Source organism: Microcebus murinus, chromosome 18, assembly GCF_040939455.1.
Source record: "Microcebus murinus isolate Inina chromosome 18, M.murinus_Inina_mat1.0, whole genome shotgun sequence".
Taxonomy (NCBI): Eukaryota; Metazoa; Chordata; class Mammalia; order Primates; family Cheirogaleidae; genus Microcebus; species Microcebus murinus.
The window spans coordinates 1,421,331-1,436,410 of NC_134121.1; the positions used below are offsets into that span (position 1 = coordinate 1,421,331).

At 63.1% G+C, this 15,080-nt stretch overlaps 4 non-coding genes across 4 annotated transcripts; all 4 read right to left on the bottom strand.

The window, feature by feature from the left end:
- Nucleotides 1-2,324: 2,324 nt before the first annotated feature.
- LOC142862012 (5S ribosomal RNA) lies at nt 2,325-2,443 on the bottom strand. Its single transcript, XR_012913158.1, has one exon. It is a non-coding gene; the product is annotated as a 5S ribosomal RNA (ribosomal RNA).
- A 3,801-nt stretch (nt 2,444-6,244) lies between these two features.
- On the bottom strand, nt 6,245-6,363 carry LOC142862013 (5S ribosomal RNA). Its single transcript, XR_012913159.1, has one exon. It is a non-coding gene; the product is annotated as a 5S ribosomal RNA (ribosomal RNA).
- Nucleotides 6,364-10,142: 3,779 nt separating this feature from the next.
- LOC142862014 (5S ribosomal RNA) lies at nt 10,143-10,261 on the bottom strand. Its single transcript, XR_012913160.1, has one exon. It is a non-coding gene; the product is annotated as a 5S ribosomal RNA (ribosomal RNA).
- Nucleotides 10,262-14,040: 3,779 nt separating this feature from the next.
- Nucleotides 14,041-14,159, bottom strand: LOC142862015 (5S ribosomal RNA). The gene has a single exon (XR_012913161.1). It is a non-coding gene; the product is annotated as a 5S ribosomal RNA (ribosomal RNA).
- Nucleotides 14,160-15,080: the final 921 nt, after the last annotated feature.

The following is a 15,080-nucleotide window of genomic DNA, read 5'->3' on the forward strand; positions in this document are numbered from 1 at the left end:
CCCAGCTCTGGGTCCCTGCAGGAAGTGTTGGCAAGCACAGGGCCGGTCCTCCAAAGGCCCAGGTGCAGGGAGCCCAGGCCAAGCAGCCTGTGGAAGAAGCCACTTGCCGTGCCACCCCGGGAACAGGACTGCAGGCCCCGGCCCTTCCCACCTCCTCCTCCTCCTCCTCCTCCTCCCCCCCGACCCGCCCCCACAGGGCACAGGGCTCAGAGACACCTCAGACTCTTGCTACCCAAAGTGCAAAGGGCATCAGTTGCTCCTCCAACCCCCCCCCCCCCGCCCAGCAGACCACGTTGTCCAGCCAGCCCCCGGGCCTCCCTGGGGTGCCCAGCACAAAAGTGCAGACACCCACCGGACCCTCAGTCTCAGTTTTCGGAGGTTTTTGCCACTCTAAGGACCCGCAGGCCAGCTGGGCCTTCGGGCAGGACAGAGAGCCCCGGAATCCGACGTGGAGAGCTGCGTGTACGTCCCCATCAGGAGGCGGTCCCCACCTCCGCGGCTCTCCCCTTGCAGGGAGCGGCAGCCCAGCCGGCAGCCGCAGGGCCTCAGGGAAGACACCAGGCTGGGCCCCCGCGGCACAGCGGGGGCACGTCCCCCGCACTCACGCGACTTAGGGACGGCTGCTGGAGACTGCTGTGGCCACCCTGCTGCCGGGTTTCTGGAGGGCTTCCTGGAAGCAGCGTCCACACCAAGCCCTTGGAAGGCCCAGGCGACGGAGGAGCCGGTCAGGCAGGGGCCGAGGACGGTGAGAGGCCGGGCGGGAAGGAGCGTGTCAGGCAGGGGCAGAGGACGGTGACCGGCCGGGCGGGGAGGAGCCGGTCAGGCGGGGGCCCAGGACAGTGACGGGCCTGGCCGGGGAGGAGTGCGTCAGGCAGGGGCAGAGGAGACGGGCTGGGTAAGGGTTAGGGTTACAGTTAGGGCACAATTCACAATCCCAAAGACGTGGAAGCGACCCGAGTGCCCATCCATCCAGGAGTGCATCAATAAAATGTGGCGCGTGGACACCACGGAGTGCCATTCGGCTGTGAGGAGCAGCGGTGAGAGGGCGCCTCTCGTGTTCTCCTGGCCAGAGCTGGAACCCGATCCAGTAAGCCAAGTATCCCAAGAATGGACACACGAGCACCACGTGAGCGCGCTCACCACCAAATTGGTACGAACGGATGGACGCCTAAGTGGACAGAGAGGAATCACCTTCATCGGGTGGGTGTCGGGCGGGCGGGTGGGGGGAGGGGAGGGGCATACACATCCATTAGGCATGGGGTGGGTGCGCACCGACTGGGGGATGGGCGCACTTGAAGCTCTGACCCGAGGGGGGAGGCTTGGAGAGGGCAAGGCACCCGACCTTAACATTGGTACCCCCACAATACGCTGGAACAACATGAGAGGTATATGAATAAGAACACAGGGGGGGCCGGGCGCGGTGGCTCACGCCTGTAATCCTAGCTCTCTGGGAGGCCGAGGCGGGCGGATTGCTCCAGGTCAGGAGTTCGAAACCAGCCTGAGCAAGAGCGAGACCCCGTCTCTACTAAAAATAGAAAGAAATTAATTGGCCAACTAATATATATAGAAAAACACAGCCGGGCGTGGTGGTGCATGCCTGTAGTCCCAACTACTCGGGAGGCTGAGGCAGCAGGATTGCTTGAGCCCGGAGATTGAGGTTGCTGTGAGCTAGGCTGACGCCATGGCACTCACTCTAGCCTGGGCAGCAAAACGAGACTCTGTCTCAAAAAAAAAAAAAAAAAGAACACAGGGGGGAGGGCGGCACGGGCAACACATGTCACCTGAATACTTGTACTCCCATCATCTGCTTGAAAAGAGAGAGAAAAGAAAATGCAATCCTAGAGGTAAGAGACACTTTTTAAAAATAATGAATCCGAAGAGAAAAGTAAAAGGAGGCCTGTGGAGCAGGTCTGGGTGTGACTCCGGATCCCCCAACATCAGGTGCCACCACCAAAGATTCCTGCGTGTAGCCCATAGAACCCCAAAAGCAACGGGACGAGTTCTGGTCACATACTCCCTCAAAATGACATCCTGGCCTTCTTCTGGAACTCCCTCCCCTCTCAGACTCTCAAGGTTTCCTCCAGCGTGTCGGTTCCCACAGAGCAGACCTTTGGTCTGAGACCTGACAGTCCAGATGCCACGCATGCTGCCGCGTGGCGGCGGTGTCGCGGCTTGGGACAAGAGGAGGCCCCACGGTGCGGGCTGGGGCGCCAGGCACCGCGCGGGCGCTGAGGGTGGGGGTGACCCCCACCCCGGGCCGCCGCCGCGCTCCCAGAAAGGGGACAGAACAAGAGGCAAGAAAAAAAAAAAAAAAAAAAAGCAGCAGCCTGTGGCACCCGGTATTCCCAGGCGGTCTCCCATCCAAGTACTAACCAGGCCCGACCCTGCTTAGCTTCCGAGACCAGACGAGATCGGGGGCGTTCAGGGTGGTGTGGCCCTAGACGGCGGCGGAGGGCGCCCCTGCCCCGCTCGAGAAGCCGAGCCTCTCTGGGCTTCCCCGCCGCCGCCTCCCGCCCCAGGCCCCGCGCCGGGCGGGGCCGGGCCGGGCCGGTTGAGTTCGCTGGCCCGGTCCCGCGGGCTCCCAGGGACGGGGGTGATGGGCGGGGCGGGGCGGGGCGGGGCGGGGTGGGGGGCTGTCTCTCTATACACACACACACACACTCACACTCACTCACACTCACACAAGATGCGCCTCCACGGCTGGACTCGCCAAGGTGGAGCCCTCCCAGCCCCCCTCGTCTCCTCGCCCGGCCTCCTTCACCTACCCGCTGCCCACCCCCAGCGCGTCGCTGCCGCTGACTGCGCACGCGCGGGACGCTCGCCCTTTGACCCCAGCCAGGGGCCGCCCTCCCCCACAACCCCTTTCAGCTGCGCCCCCCCCCTCGCCCTGTGGGTGGGCTGCCGCCTATTCCCCCGGGCCAGGGCTGGGGCACAGCCAGTGTATGGGGCGTCTCTCTCTGGGGATGTGTCCCATGGGTGGGGTGGGGTGGCGTGGTTTGGGGGGCGCTGAAGAAATCAGTCCCCTCCATCTCCTACCTCTGGAAAACGCCCAAGCCCGTGGAGAACTGCCGGCACCGCTTCGTGGGGGCCGGGACCCTCCTCCGTGTCCTCCTGTGGCCCAGTCCAAGGGGCCTGGGCCTGGCCGGGGCTGCATTGGACCCCGACCACCCTGGCGTGTGGACTCGCTAAAAATCGGCCATTAGATATTGGATTCCAGCTTCCTGGAGGTCATTTCACTAATGAGTGCACCGGAAAGAGTTTCCTAATCCATCTGTGAGGGTGGCAACTGAAGGAGAATTTTAAAGCTGACAGAATAGGCGAGGGAAGGCATAGGAGATTTCCACACCCAGCAAGGAAGACTTTCCCGAAATGGAAGAAAGAAACGAGCAAACAGAGACACCGGTAGCCCGCCCGGAAAAGAGTCTGCCCCTGAGAGAAAGCACCCTGACCAGGTTCACCCGTGGGTGGGTGGCGAGCTAGCGGCATTCAGAAGAGCGAGGCCCGCAGTCTGTGCGGAAGACACCTGCACTCTGGTGTGTGTGGCGGCGCGATTCACAAGCAGCTCTAGATGTTAAACCAAGGAGAAGCCAGGGAGTTCCCAACGCCCCAGGTGTCCTCAGCCCACGACTGGCTGCTGTGGGAATGCGAAGCCCGGCTCCTTGTCTCAGAGCGGGGTTCCCAGGAGGATCAGGCTGAAGCTGGGACTTGGCCTCAAAGTGTCCCCTCGCATGGCCACCCCCTTCCCCTTCCTGCTCCTCTACTCCTGGTGCCCCTCCATCCAGGGGCCAGACCTTAAAGAGTCACCGCAAGAGAATCCTGGTCCCAAAGGAGCCTTCTGGGGGACCGGTGCTGAGAGAGGTTGTGGGCATGGCCCGCTGGGGCTCTGCCCGACCCAGGGCTGAGAGATGCCACCTCCCAGCTCTGGGTCCCTGCAGGAAGTGTTGGCAAGCACAGGGCCGGTCCTCCAAAGGCCCAGGTGCAGGGAGCCCAGGCCAAGCAGCCTGTGGAAGAAGCCACTTGCCGTGCCACCCCGGGAACAGGACTGCAGGCCCCGGCCCTTCCCACCTCCTCCTCCTCCTCCTCCTCCTCCCCCCCGCCCCGCCCCCACAGGGCACAGGGCTCAGAGACACCTCAGACTCTTGCTACCCAAAGTGCAAAGGGCATCAGTTGCTCCTCCAACCCCCCCCCCCCCCCCCCCCCCGCCCAGCAGACCACGTTGTCCAGCCAGCCCCCGGGCCTCCCTGGGGTGCCCAGCACAAAAGTGCAGACACCCACCGGACCCTCAGTCTCAGTTTTCGGAGGTTTTTGCCACTCTAAGGACCCGCAGGCCAGCTGGGCCTTCGGGCAGGACAGAGAGCCCCGGAATCCGACGTGGAGAGCTGCGTGTACGTCCCCATCAGGAGGCGGTCCCCACCTCCGCGGCTCTCCCCTTGCGGGGAGCGGCAGCCCAGCCGGCAGCCGCAGGGCCTCAGGGAAGACACCAGGCTGGGCCCCCGCGGCACAGCGGGGGCACGTCCCCCGCACTCACGCGACTTAGGGACGGCTGCTGGAGACTGCTGCGGCCACCCTGCTGCCGGGTTTCTGGAGGGCTTCCTGGAAGCAGCGTCCACACCAAGCCCTTGGAAGGCCCAGGCGACGGAGGAGCCGGTCAGGCAGGGGCCGAGGACGGTGAGAGGCCGGGCGGGAAGGAGCGTGTCAGGCAGGGGCAGAGGACGGTGACCGGCCGGGCGGGGAGGAGCCGGTCAGGCGGGGGCCCAGGACAGTGACGGGCCTGGCCGGGGAGGAGTGCGTCAGGCAGGGGCAGAGGAGACGGGCTGGGTAAGGGTTAGGGTTACAGTTAGGGCACAATTCACAATCCCAAAGACGTGGAAGCGACCCGAGTGCCCATCCATCCAGGAGTGCATCAATAAAATGTGGCGCGTGGACACCACGGAGTGCCATTCGGCTGTGAGGAGCAGCGGTGAGAGGGCGCCTCTCGTGTTCTCCTGGCCAGAGCTGGAACCCGTTCCAGTAAGCCAAGTATCCCAGGAATGGACACACGAGCACCACGTGAGCGCGCTCACCAGCAAATTGGTACGAACGGATGGACGCCTAAGTGGACAGAGAGGAATCACCTTCATCGGGTGGGTGTCGGGCGGGCGGGTGGGGGGAGGGGAGGGGCATACACATCCATTAGGCATGGGGTGGGTGCGCACCGACTGGGGGATGGGCGCACTTGAAGCTCTGACCCGAGGGGGGAGGCTTGGAGAGGGCAAGGCACCCGACCTTAACATTGGTACCCCCACAATACGCTGGAACAACATGAGAGGTATATGAATAAGAACACAGGGGGGGCCGGGCGCGGTGGCTCACGCCTGTAATCCTAGCTCTCTGGGAGGCCGAGGCGGGCGGATTGCTCCAGGTCAGGAGTTCGAAACCAGCCTGAGCAAGAGCGAGACCCCGTCTCTACTAAAAATAGAAAGAAATTAATTGGCCAACTAATATATATAGAAAAACACAGCCGGGCGTGGTGGTGCATGCCTGTAGTCCCAACTACTCGGGAGGCTGAGGCAGCAGGATTGCTTGAGCCCGGAGATTGAGGTTGCTGTGAGCTAGGCTGACGCCATGGCACTCACTCTAGCCTGGGCAGCAAAACGAGACTCTGTCTCAAAAAAAAAAAAAAAAGAACACAGGGGGGAGGGCGGCACGGGCAACACATGTCACCTGAATACTTGTACTCCCATCATCTGCTTGAAAAGAGAGAGAAAAGAAAATGCAATCCTAGAGGTAAGAGACACTTTTTAAAAATAATGAATCCGAAGAGAAAAGTAAAAGGAGGCCTGTGGAGCAGGTCTGGGTGTGACTCCGGATCCCCCAACATCAGGTGCCACCACCAAAGATTCCTGCGTGTAGCCCATAGAACCCCAAAAGCAACGGGACGAGTTCTGGTCACATACTCCCTCAAAATGACATCCTGGCCTTCTTCTGGAACTCCCTCCCCTCTCAGACTCTCAAGGTTTCCTCCAGCGTGTCGGTTCCCACAGAGCAGACCTTTGGTCTGAGACCTGACAGTCCAGATGCCACGCATGCTGCCGCGTGGCGGCGGTGTCGCGGCTTGGGACAAGAGGAGGCCCCACGGTGCGGGCTGGGGCGCCAGGCACCGCGCGGGCGCTGAGGGTGGGGGTGACCCCCACCCCGGGCCGCCGCCGCGCTCCCAGAAAGGGGACAGAACAAGAGGCAAAAAAAAAAAAAAAAAAAAAGCAGCAGCCTGTGGCACCCGGTATTCCCAGGCGGTCTCCCATCCAAGTACTAACCAGGCCCGACCCTGCTTAGCTTCCGAGACCAGACGAGATCGGGGGCGTTCAGGGTGGTGTGGCCCTAGACGGCGGCGGAGGGCGCCCCTGCCCCGCTCGAGAAGCCGAGCCTCTCTGGGCTTCCCCGCCGCCGCCTCCCGCCCCAGGCCCCGCGCCGGGCGGGGCCGGGCCGGGCCGGTTGAGTTCGCTGGCCAGGTCCCGCGGGCTCCCAGGGACGGGGGTGATGGGCGGGGCGGGGCGGGGCGGGGCGGGGTGGGGGGCTGTCTCTCTATACACACACACACACACTCACACTCACTCACACTCACACAAGATGCGCCTCCACGGCTGGACTCGCCAAGGTGGAGCCCTCCCAGCCCCCCTCGTCTCCTCGCCCGGCCTCCTTCACCTACCCGCTGCCCACCCCCAGCGCGTCGCTGCCGCTGACTGCGCACGCGCGGGACGCTCGCCCTTTGACCCCAGCCAGGGGCCGCCCTCCCCCACAACCCCTTTCAGCTGCGCCCCCCCCTCGCCCTGTGGGTGGGCTGCCGCCTATTCCCCCGGGCCAGGGCTGGGGCACAGCCAGTGTCTGGGGCGTCTCTCTCTGGGGATGTGTCCCATGGGTGGGGTGGGGTGGCGTGGTTTGGGGGGCGCTGAAGAAATCAGTCCCCTCCATCTCCTACCTCTGGAAAACACCCAAGCCCGTGGAGAACTGCCGGCACCGCTTCGTGGGGGCCGGGACCCTCCTCCGTGTCCTCCTGTGGCCCAGTCCAAGGGGCCTGGGCCTGGCCGGGGCTGCTTTGGACCCCGACCACCCTGGCGTGTGGACTCGCTAAAAATCGGCCATTAGATATTGGATTCCAGCTTCCTGGAGGTCATTTCACTAATGAGTGCACCGGAAAGAGTTTCCTAATCCATCTGTGAGGGTGGCAACTGAAGGAGAATTTTAAAGCTGACAGAATAGGCGAGGGAAGGCATAGGAGATTTCCACACCCAGCAAGGAAGACTTTCCCGAAATGGAAGAAAGAAACGAGCAAACAGAGACACCGGTAGCCCGCCCGGAAAAGAGTCTGCCCCTGAGAGAAAGCACCCTGACCAGGTTCACCCGTGGGTGGGTGGCGAGCTAGCGGCATTCAGAAGAGCGAGGCCCGCAGTCTGTGCGGAAGACACCTGCACTCTGGTGTGTGTGGCGGCGCGATTCACAAGCAGCTCTAGATGTTAAACCAAGGAGAAGCCAGGGAGTTCCCAACGCCCCAGGTGTCCTCAGCCCACGACTGGCTGCTGTGGGAATGCGAAGCCCGGCTCCTTGTCTCAGAGCGGGGTTCCCAGGAGGATCAGGCTGAAGCTGGGACTTGGCCTCAAAGTGTCCCCTCGCATGGCCACCCCCTTCCCCTTCCTGCTCCTCTACTCCTGGTGCCCCTCCATCCAGGGGCCAGACCTTAAAGAGTCACCGCAAGAGAATCCTGGTCCCAAAGGAGCCTTCTGGGGGACCGGTGCTGAGAGAGGTTGTGGGCATGGCCCGCTGGGGCTCTGCCCGACCCAGGGCTGAGAGATGCCACCTCCCAGCTCTGGGTCCCTGCAGGAAGTGTTGGCAAGCACAGGGCCGGTCCTCCAAAGGCCCAGGTGCAGGGAGCCCAGGCCAAGCAGCCTGTGGAAGAAGCCACTTGCCGTGCCACCCCGGGAACAGGACTGCAGGCCCCGGCCCTTCCCACCTCCTCCTCCTCCTCCTCCGCCCCGCACCCCCACCCCGACATGGCACAGGGCTTAGAGACACCTCAGACTCTTGCTACCCAAAGTGCAAAGGGCATCAGTTGCTCCTCCAAACCCCCCGCCCAGCAGACCGCGTTGTCCAGCCAGCCCCCGGGCCTCCCTGGGGTGCCCAGCACAAAAGTGCAGACACCCACCGGACCCTCAGTCTCAGTTTTCGGAGGTTTTTGCCACTCTAAGGACCCGCAGGCCAGCTGGGCCTTCGGGCAGGACAGAGAGCCCCGGAATCCGACGTGGAGAGCTGCGTGTACGTCCCCATCAGGAGGCGGTCCCCACCTCCGCGGCTCTCCCCTTGCGGGGAGCGGCAGCCCAGCCGGCAGCCGCAGGGCCTCAGGGAAGACACCAGGCTGGGCCCCCGCGGCACAGCGGGGGCACGTCCCCCGCACTCACGCGACTTAGGGACGGCTGCTGGAGACTGCTGCGGCCACCCTGCTGCCGGGTTTCTGGAGGGCTTCCTGGAAGCAGCATCCACACCAAGCCCTTGGAAGGCCCAGGCGACGGAGGAGCCGGTCAGGCAGGGGCCGAGGACGGTGAGAGGCCGGGCGGGAAGGAGCGTGTCAGGCAGGGGCAGAGGACGGTGACCGGCCGGGCGGGGAGGAGCCGGTCAGGCGGGGGCCCAGGACAGTGACGGGCCTGGCCGGGGAGGAGTGCGTCAGGCAGGGGCAGAGGAGACGGGCTGGGTAAGGGTTAGGGTTACAGTTAGGGCACAATTCACAATCCCAAAGACGTGGAAGCGACCCGAGTGCCCATCCATCCAGGAGTGCATCAATAAAATGTGGCGCGTGGACACCACGGAGTGCCATTCGGCTGTGAGGAGCAGCGGTGAGAGGGCGCCTCTCGTGTTCTCCTGGCCAGAGCTGGAACCCGTTCCAGTAAGCCAAGTATCCCGAGAATGGACACACGAGCACCACGTGAGCGCGCTCACCAGCAAATTGGTACGAACGGATGGACGCCTAAGTGGACAGAGAGGAATCACCTTCATCGGGTGGGTGTCGGGCGGGTGGGGGGAGGGGAGGGGCATACACATCCATTAGGCATGGGGTGGGTGCGCACCGACTGGGGGATGGGCGCACTTGAAGCTCTGACCCGAGGGGGGAGGCTTGGAGAGGGCAAGGCACCCGACCTTAACATTGGTACCCCCACAATACGCTGGAACAACATGAGAGGTATATGAATAAGAACACAGGGGGGGCCGGGCGCGGTGGCTCACGCCTGTAATCCTAGCTCTCTGGGAGGCCGAGGCGGGCGGATTGCTCCAGGTCAGGAGTTCGAAACCAGCCTGAGCAAGAGCGAGACCCCGTCTCTACTAAAAATAGAAAGAAATTAATTGGCCAACTAATATATATAGAAAAACACAGCCGGGCGTGGTGGTGCATGCCTGTAGTCCCAACTACTCGGGAGGCTGAGGCAGCAGGATTGCTTGAGCCCGGAGATTGAGGTTGCTGTGAGCTAGGCTGACGCCATGGCACTCACTCTAGCCTGGGCAGCAAAACGAGACTCTGTCTCAAAAAAAAAAAAAAAAGAACACAGGGGGGAGGGCGGCACGGGCAACACATGTCACCTGAATACTTGTACTCCCATCATCTGCTTGAAAAGAGAGAGAAAAGAAAATGCAATCCTAGAGGTAAGAGACACTTTTTAAAAATAATGAATCCGAAGAGAAAAGTAAAAGGAGGCCTGTGGAGCAGGTCTGGGTGTGACTCCGGATCCCCCAACATCAGGTGCCACCACCAAAGATTCCTGCGTGTAGCCCATAGAACCCCAAAAGCAACGGGACGAGTTCTGGTCACATACTCCCTCAAAATGACATCCTGGCCTTCTTCTGGAACTCCCTCCCCTCTCAGACTCTCAAGGTTTCCTCCAGCGTGTCGGTTCCCACAGAGCAGACCTTTGGTCTGAGACCTGACAGTCCAGATGCCACGCATGCTGCCGCGTGGCGGCGGTGTCGCGGCTTGGGACAAGAGGAGGCCCCACGGTGCGGGCTGGGGCGCCAGGCACCGCGCGGGCGCTGAGGGTGGGGGTGACCCCCACCCCGGGCCGCCGCCGCGCTCCCAGAAAGGGGACAGAACAAGAGGCAAAAAAAAAAAAAAAAAAAAAAGCAGCAGCCTGTGGCACCCGGTATTCCCAGGCGGTCTCCCATCCAAGTACTAACCAGGCCCGACCCTGCTTAGCTTCCGAGACCAGACGAGATCGGGGGCGTTCAGGGTGGTGTGGCCCTAGACGGCGGCGGAGGGCGCCCCTGCCCCGCTCGAGAAGCCGAGCCTCTCTGGGCTTCCCCGCCGCCGCCTCCCGCCCCAGGCCCCGCGCCGGGCGGGGCCGGGCCGGGCCGGTTGAGTTCGCTGGCCAGGTCCCGCGGGCTCCCAGGGACGGGGGTGATGGGCGGGGCGGGGCGGGGCGGGGCGGGGTGGGGGGCTGTCTCTCTATACACACACACACACACTCACACTCACTCACACTCACACAAGATGCGCCTCCACGGCTGGACTCGCCAAGGTGGAGCCCTCCCAGCCCCCCTCGTCTCCTCGCCCGGCCTCCTTCACCTACCCGCTGCCCACCCCCAGCGCGTCGCTGCCGCTGACTGCGCACGCGCGGGACGCTCGCCCTTTGACCCCAGCCAGGGGCCGCCCTCCCCCACAACCCCTTTCAGCTGCGCCCCCCCCTCGCCCTGTGGGTGGGCTGCCGCCTATTCCCCCGGGCCAGGGCTGGGGCACAGCCAGTGTCTGGGGCGTCTCTCTCTGGGGATGTGTCCCATGGGTGGGGTGGGGTGGCGTGGTTTGGGGGGCGCTGAAGAAATCAGTCCCCTCCATCTCCTACCTCTGGAAAACACCCAAGCCCGTGGAGAACTGCCGGCACCGCTTCGTGGGGGCCGGGACCCTCCTCCGTGTCCTCCTGTGGCCCAGTCCAAGGGGCCTGGGCCTGGCCGGGGCTGCTTTGGACCCCGACCACCCTGGCGTGTGGACTCGCTAAAAATCGGCCATTAGATATTGGATTCCAGCTTCCTGGAGGTCATTTCACTAATGAGTGCACCGGAAAGAGTTTCCTAATCCATCTGTGAGGGTGGCAACTGAAGGAGAATTTTAAAGCTGACAGAATAGGCGAGGGAAGGCATAGGAGATTTCCACACCCAGCAAGGAAGACTTTCCCGAAATGGAAGAAAGAAACGAGCAAACAGAGACACCGGTAGCCCGCCCGGAAAAGAGTCTGCCCCTGAGAGAAAGCACCCTGACCAGGTTCACCCGTGGGTGGGTGGCGAGCTAGCGGCATTCAGAAGAGCGAGGCCCGCAGTCTGTGCGGAAGACACCTGCACTCTGGTGTGTGTGGCGGCGCGATTCACAAGCAGCTCTAGATGTTAAACCAAGGAGAAGCCAGGGAGTTCCCAACGCCCCAGGTGTCCTCAGCCCACGACTGGCTGCTGTGGGAATGCGAAGCCCGGCTCCTTGTCTCAGAGCGGGGTTCCCAGGAGGATCAGGCTGAAGCTGGGACTTGGCCTCAAAGTGTCCCCTCGCATGGCCACCCCCTTCCCCTTCCTGCTCCTCTACTCCTGGTGCCCCTCCATCCAGGGGCCAGACCTTAAAGAGTCACCGCAAGAGAATCCTGGTCCCAAAGGAGCCTTCTGGGGGACCGGTGCTGAGAGAGGTTGTGGGCATGGCCCGCTGGGGCTCTGCCCGACCCAGGGCTGAGAGATGCCACCTCCCAGCTCTGGGTCCCTGCAGGAAGTGTTGGCAAGCACAGGGCCGGTCCTCCAAAGGCCCAGGTGCAGGGAGCCCAGGCCAAGCAGCCTGTGGAAGAAGCCACTTGCCGTGCCACCCCGGGAACAGGACTGCAGGCCCCGGCCCTTCCCACCTCCTCCTCCTCCTCCTCCGCCCCGCACCCCCACCCCGACATGGCACAGGGCTTAGAGACACCTCAGACTCTTGCTACCCAAAGTGCAAAGGGCATCAGTTGCTCCTCCAAACCCCCCGCCCAGCAGACCGCGTTGTCCAGCCAGCCCCCGGGCCTCCCTGGGGTGCCCAGCACAAAAGTGCAGACACCCACCGGACCCTCAGTCTCAGTTTTCGGAGGTTTTTGCCACTCTAAGGACCCGCAGGCCAGCTGGGCCTTCGGGCAGGACAGAGAGCCCCGGAATCCGACGTGGAGAGCTGCGTGTACGTCCCCATCAGGAGGCGGTCCCCACCTCCGCGGCTCTCCCCTTGCGGGGAGCGGCAGCCCAGCCGGCAGCCGCAGGGCCTCAGGGAAGACACCAGGCTGGGCCCCCGCGGCACAGCGGGGGCACGTCCCCCGCACTCACGCGACTTAGGGACGGCTGCTGGAGACTGCTGCGGCCACCCTGCTGCCGGGTTTCTGGAGGGCTTCCTGGAAGCAGCATCCACACCAAGCCCTTGGAAGGCCCAGGCGACGGAGGAGCCGGTCAGGCAGGGGCCGAGGACGGTGAGAGGCCGGGCGGGAAGGAGCGTGTCAGGCAGGGGCAGAGGACGGTGACCGGCCGGGCGGGGAGGAGCCGGTCAGGCGGGGGCCCAGGACAGTGACGGGCCTGGCCGGGGAGGAGTGCGTCAGGCAGGGGCAGAGGAGACGGGCTGGGTAAGGGTTAGGGTTACAGTTAGGGCACAATTCACAATCCCAAAGACGTGGAAGCGACCCGAGTGCCCATCCATCCAGGAGTGCATCAATAAAATGTGGCGCGTGGACACCACGGAGTGCCATTCGGCTGTGAGGAGCAGCGGTGAGAGGGCGCCTCTCGTGTTCTCCTGGCCAGAGCTGGAACCCGTTCCAGTAAGCCAAGTATCCCGAGAATGGACACACGAGCACCACGTGAGCGCGCTCACCAGCAAATTGGTACGAACGGATGGACGCCTAAGTGGACAGAGAGGAATCACCTTCATCGGGTGGGTGTCGGGCGGGTGGGGGGAGGGGAGGGGCATACACATCCATTAGGCATGGGGTGGGTGCGCACCGACTGGGGGATGGGCGCACTTGAAGCTCTGACCCGAGGGGGGAGGCTTGGAGAGGGCAAGGCACCCGACCTTAACATTGGTACCCCCACAATACGCTGGAACAACATGAGAGGTATATGAATAAGAACACAGGGGGGGCCGGGCGCGGTGGCTCACGCCTGTAATCCTAGCTCTCTGGGAGGCCGAGGCGGGCGGATTGCTCCAGGTCAGGAGTTCGAAACCAGCCTGAGCAAGAGCGAGACCCCGTCTCTACTAAAAATAGAAAGAAATTAATTGGCCAACTAATATATATAGAAAAACACAGCCGGGCGTGGTGGTGCATGCCTGTAGTCCCAACTACTCGGGAGGCTGAGGCAGCAGGATTGCTTGAGCCCGGAGATTGAGGTTGCTGTGAGCTAGGCTGACGCCATGGCACTCACTCTAGCCTGGGCAGCAAAACGAGACTCTGTCTCAAAAAAAAAAAAAAAAGAACACAGGGGGGAGGGCGGCACGGGCAACACATGTCACCTGAATACTTGTACTCCCATCATCTGCTTGAAAAGAGAGAGAAAAGAAAATGCAATCCTAGAGGTAAGAGACACTTTTTAAAAATAATGAATCCGAAGAGAAAAGTAAAAGGAGGCCTGTGGAGCAGGTCTGGGTGTGACTCCGGATCCCCCAACATCAGGTGCCACCACCAAAGATTCCTGCGTGTAGCCCATAGAACCCCAAAAGCAACGGGACGAGTTCTGGTCACATACTCCCTCAAAATGACATCCTGGCCTTCTTCTGGAACTCCCTCCCCTCTCAGACTCTCAAGGTTTCCTCCAGCGTGTCGGTTCCCACAGAGCAGACCTTTGGTCTGAGACCTGACAGTCCAGATGCCACGCATGCTGCCGCGTGGCGGCGGTGTCGCGGCTTGGGACAAGAGGAGGCCCCACGGTGCGGGCTGGGGCGCCAGGCACCGCGCGGGCGCTGAGGGTGGGGGTGACCCCCACCCCGGGCCGCCGCCGCGCTCCCAGAAAGGGGACAGAACAAGAGGCAAAAAAAAAAAAAAAAAAAAAAGCAGCAGCCTGTGGCACCCGGTATTCCCAGGCGGTCTCCCATCCAAGTACTAACCAGGCCCGACCCTGCTTAGCTTCCGAGACCAGACGAGATCGGGGGCGTTCAGGGTGGTGTGGCCCTAGACGGCGGCGGAGGGCGCCCCTGCCCCGCTCGAGAAGCCGAGCCTCTCTGGGCTTCCCCGCCGCCGCCTCCCGCCCCAGGCCCCGCGCCGGGCGGGGCCGGGCCGGGCCGGTTGAGTTCGCTGGCCAGGTCCCGCGGGCTCCCAGGGACGGGGGTGATGGGCGGGGCGGGGCGGGGCGGGGCGGGGTGGGGGGCTGTCTCTCTATACACACACACACACACTCACACTCACTCACACTCACACAAGATGCGCCTCCACGGCTGGACTCGCCAAGGTGGAGCCCTCCCAGCCCCCCTCGTCTCCTCGCCCGGCCTCCTTCACCTACCCGCTGCCCACCCCCAGCGCGTCGCTGCCGCTGACTGCGCACGCGCGGGACGCTCGCCCTTTGACCCCAGCCAGGGGCCGCCCTCCCCCACAACCCCTTTCAGCTGCGCCCCCCCCTCGCCCTGTGGGTGGGCTGCCGCCTATTCCCCCGGGCCAGGGCTGGGGCACAGCCAGTGTCTGGGGCGTCTCTCTCTGGGGATGTGTCCCATGGGTGGGGTGGGGTGGCGTGGTTTGGGGGGCGCTGAAGAAATCAGTCCCCTCCATCTCCTACCTCTGGAAAACACCCAAGCCCGTGGAGAACTGCCGGCACCGCTTCGTGGGGGCCGGGACCCTCCTCCGTGTCCTCCTGTGGCCCAGTCCAAGGGGCCTGGGCCTGGCCGGGGCTGCTTTGGACCCCGACCACCCTGGCGTGTGGACTCGCTAAAAATCGGCCATTAGATATTGGATTCCAGCTTCCTGGAGGTCATTTCACTAATGAGTGCACCGGAAAGAGTTTCCTAATCCATCTGTGAGGGTGGCAACTGAAGGAGAATTTTAAAGCTGACAGAATAGGCGAGGGAAGGCATAGGAGATTTCCACACCCAGCAAGGAAGACTTTCC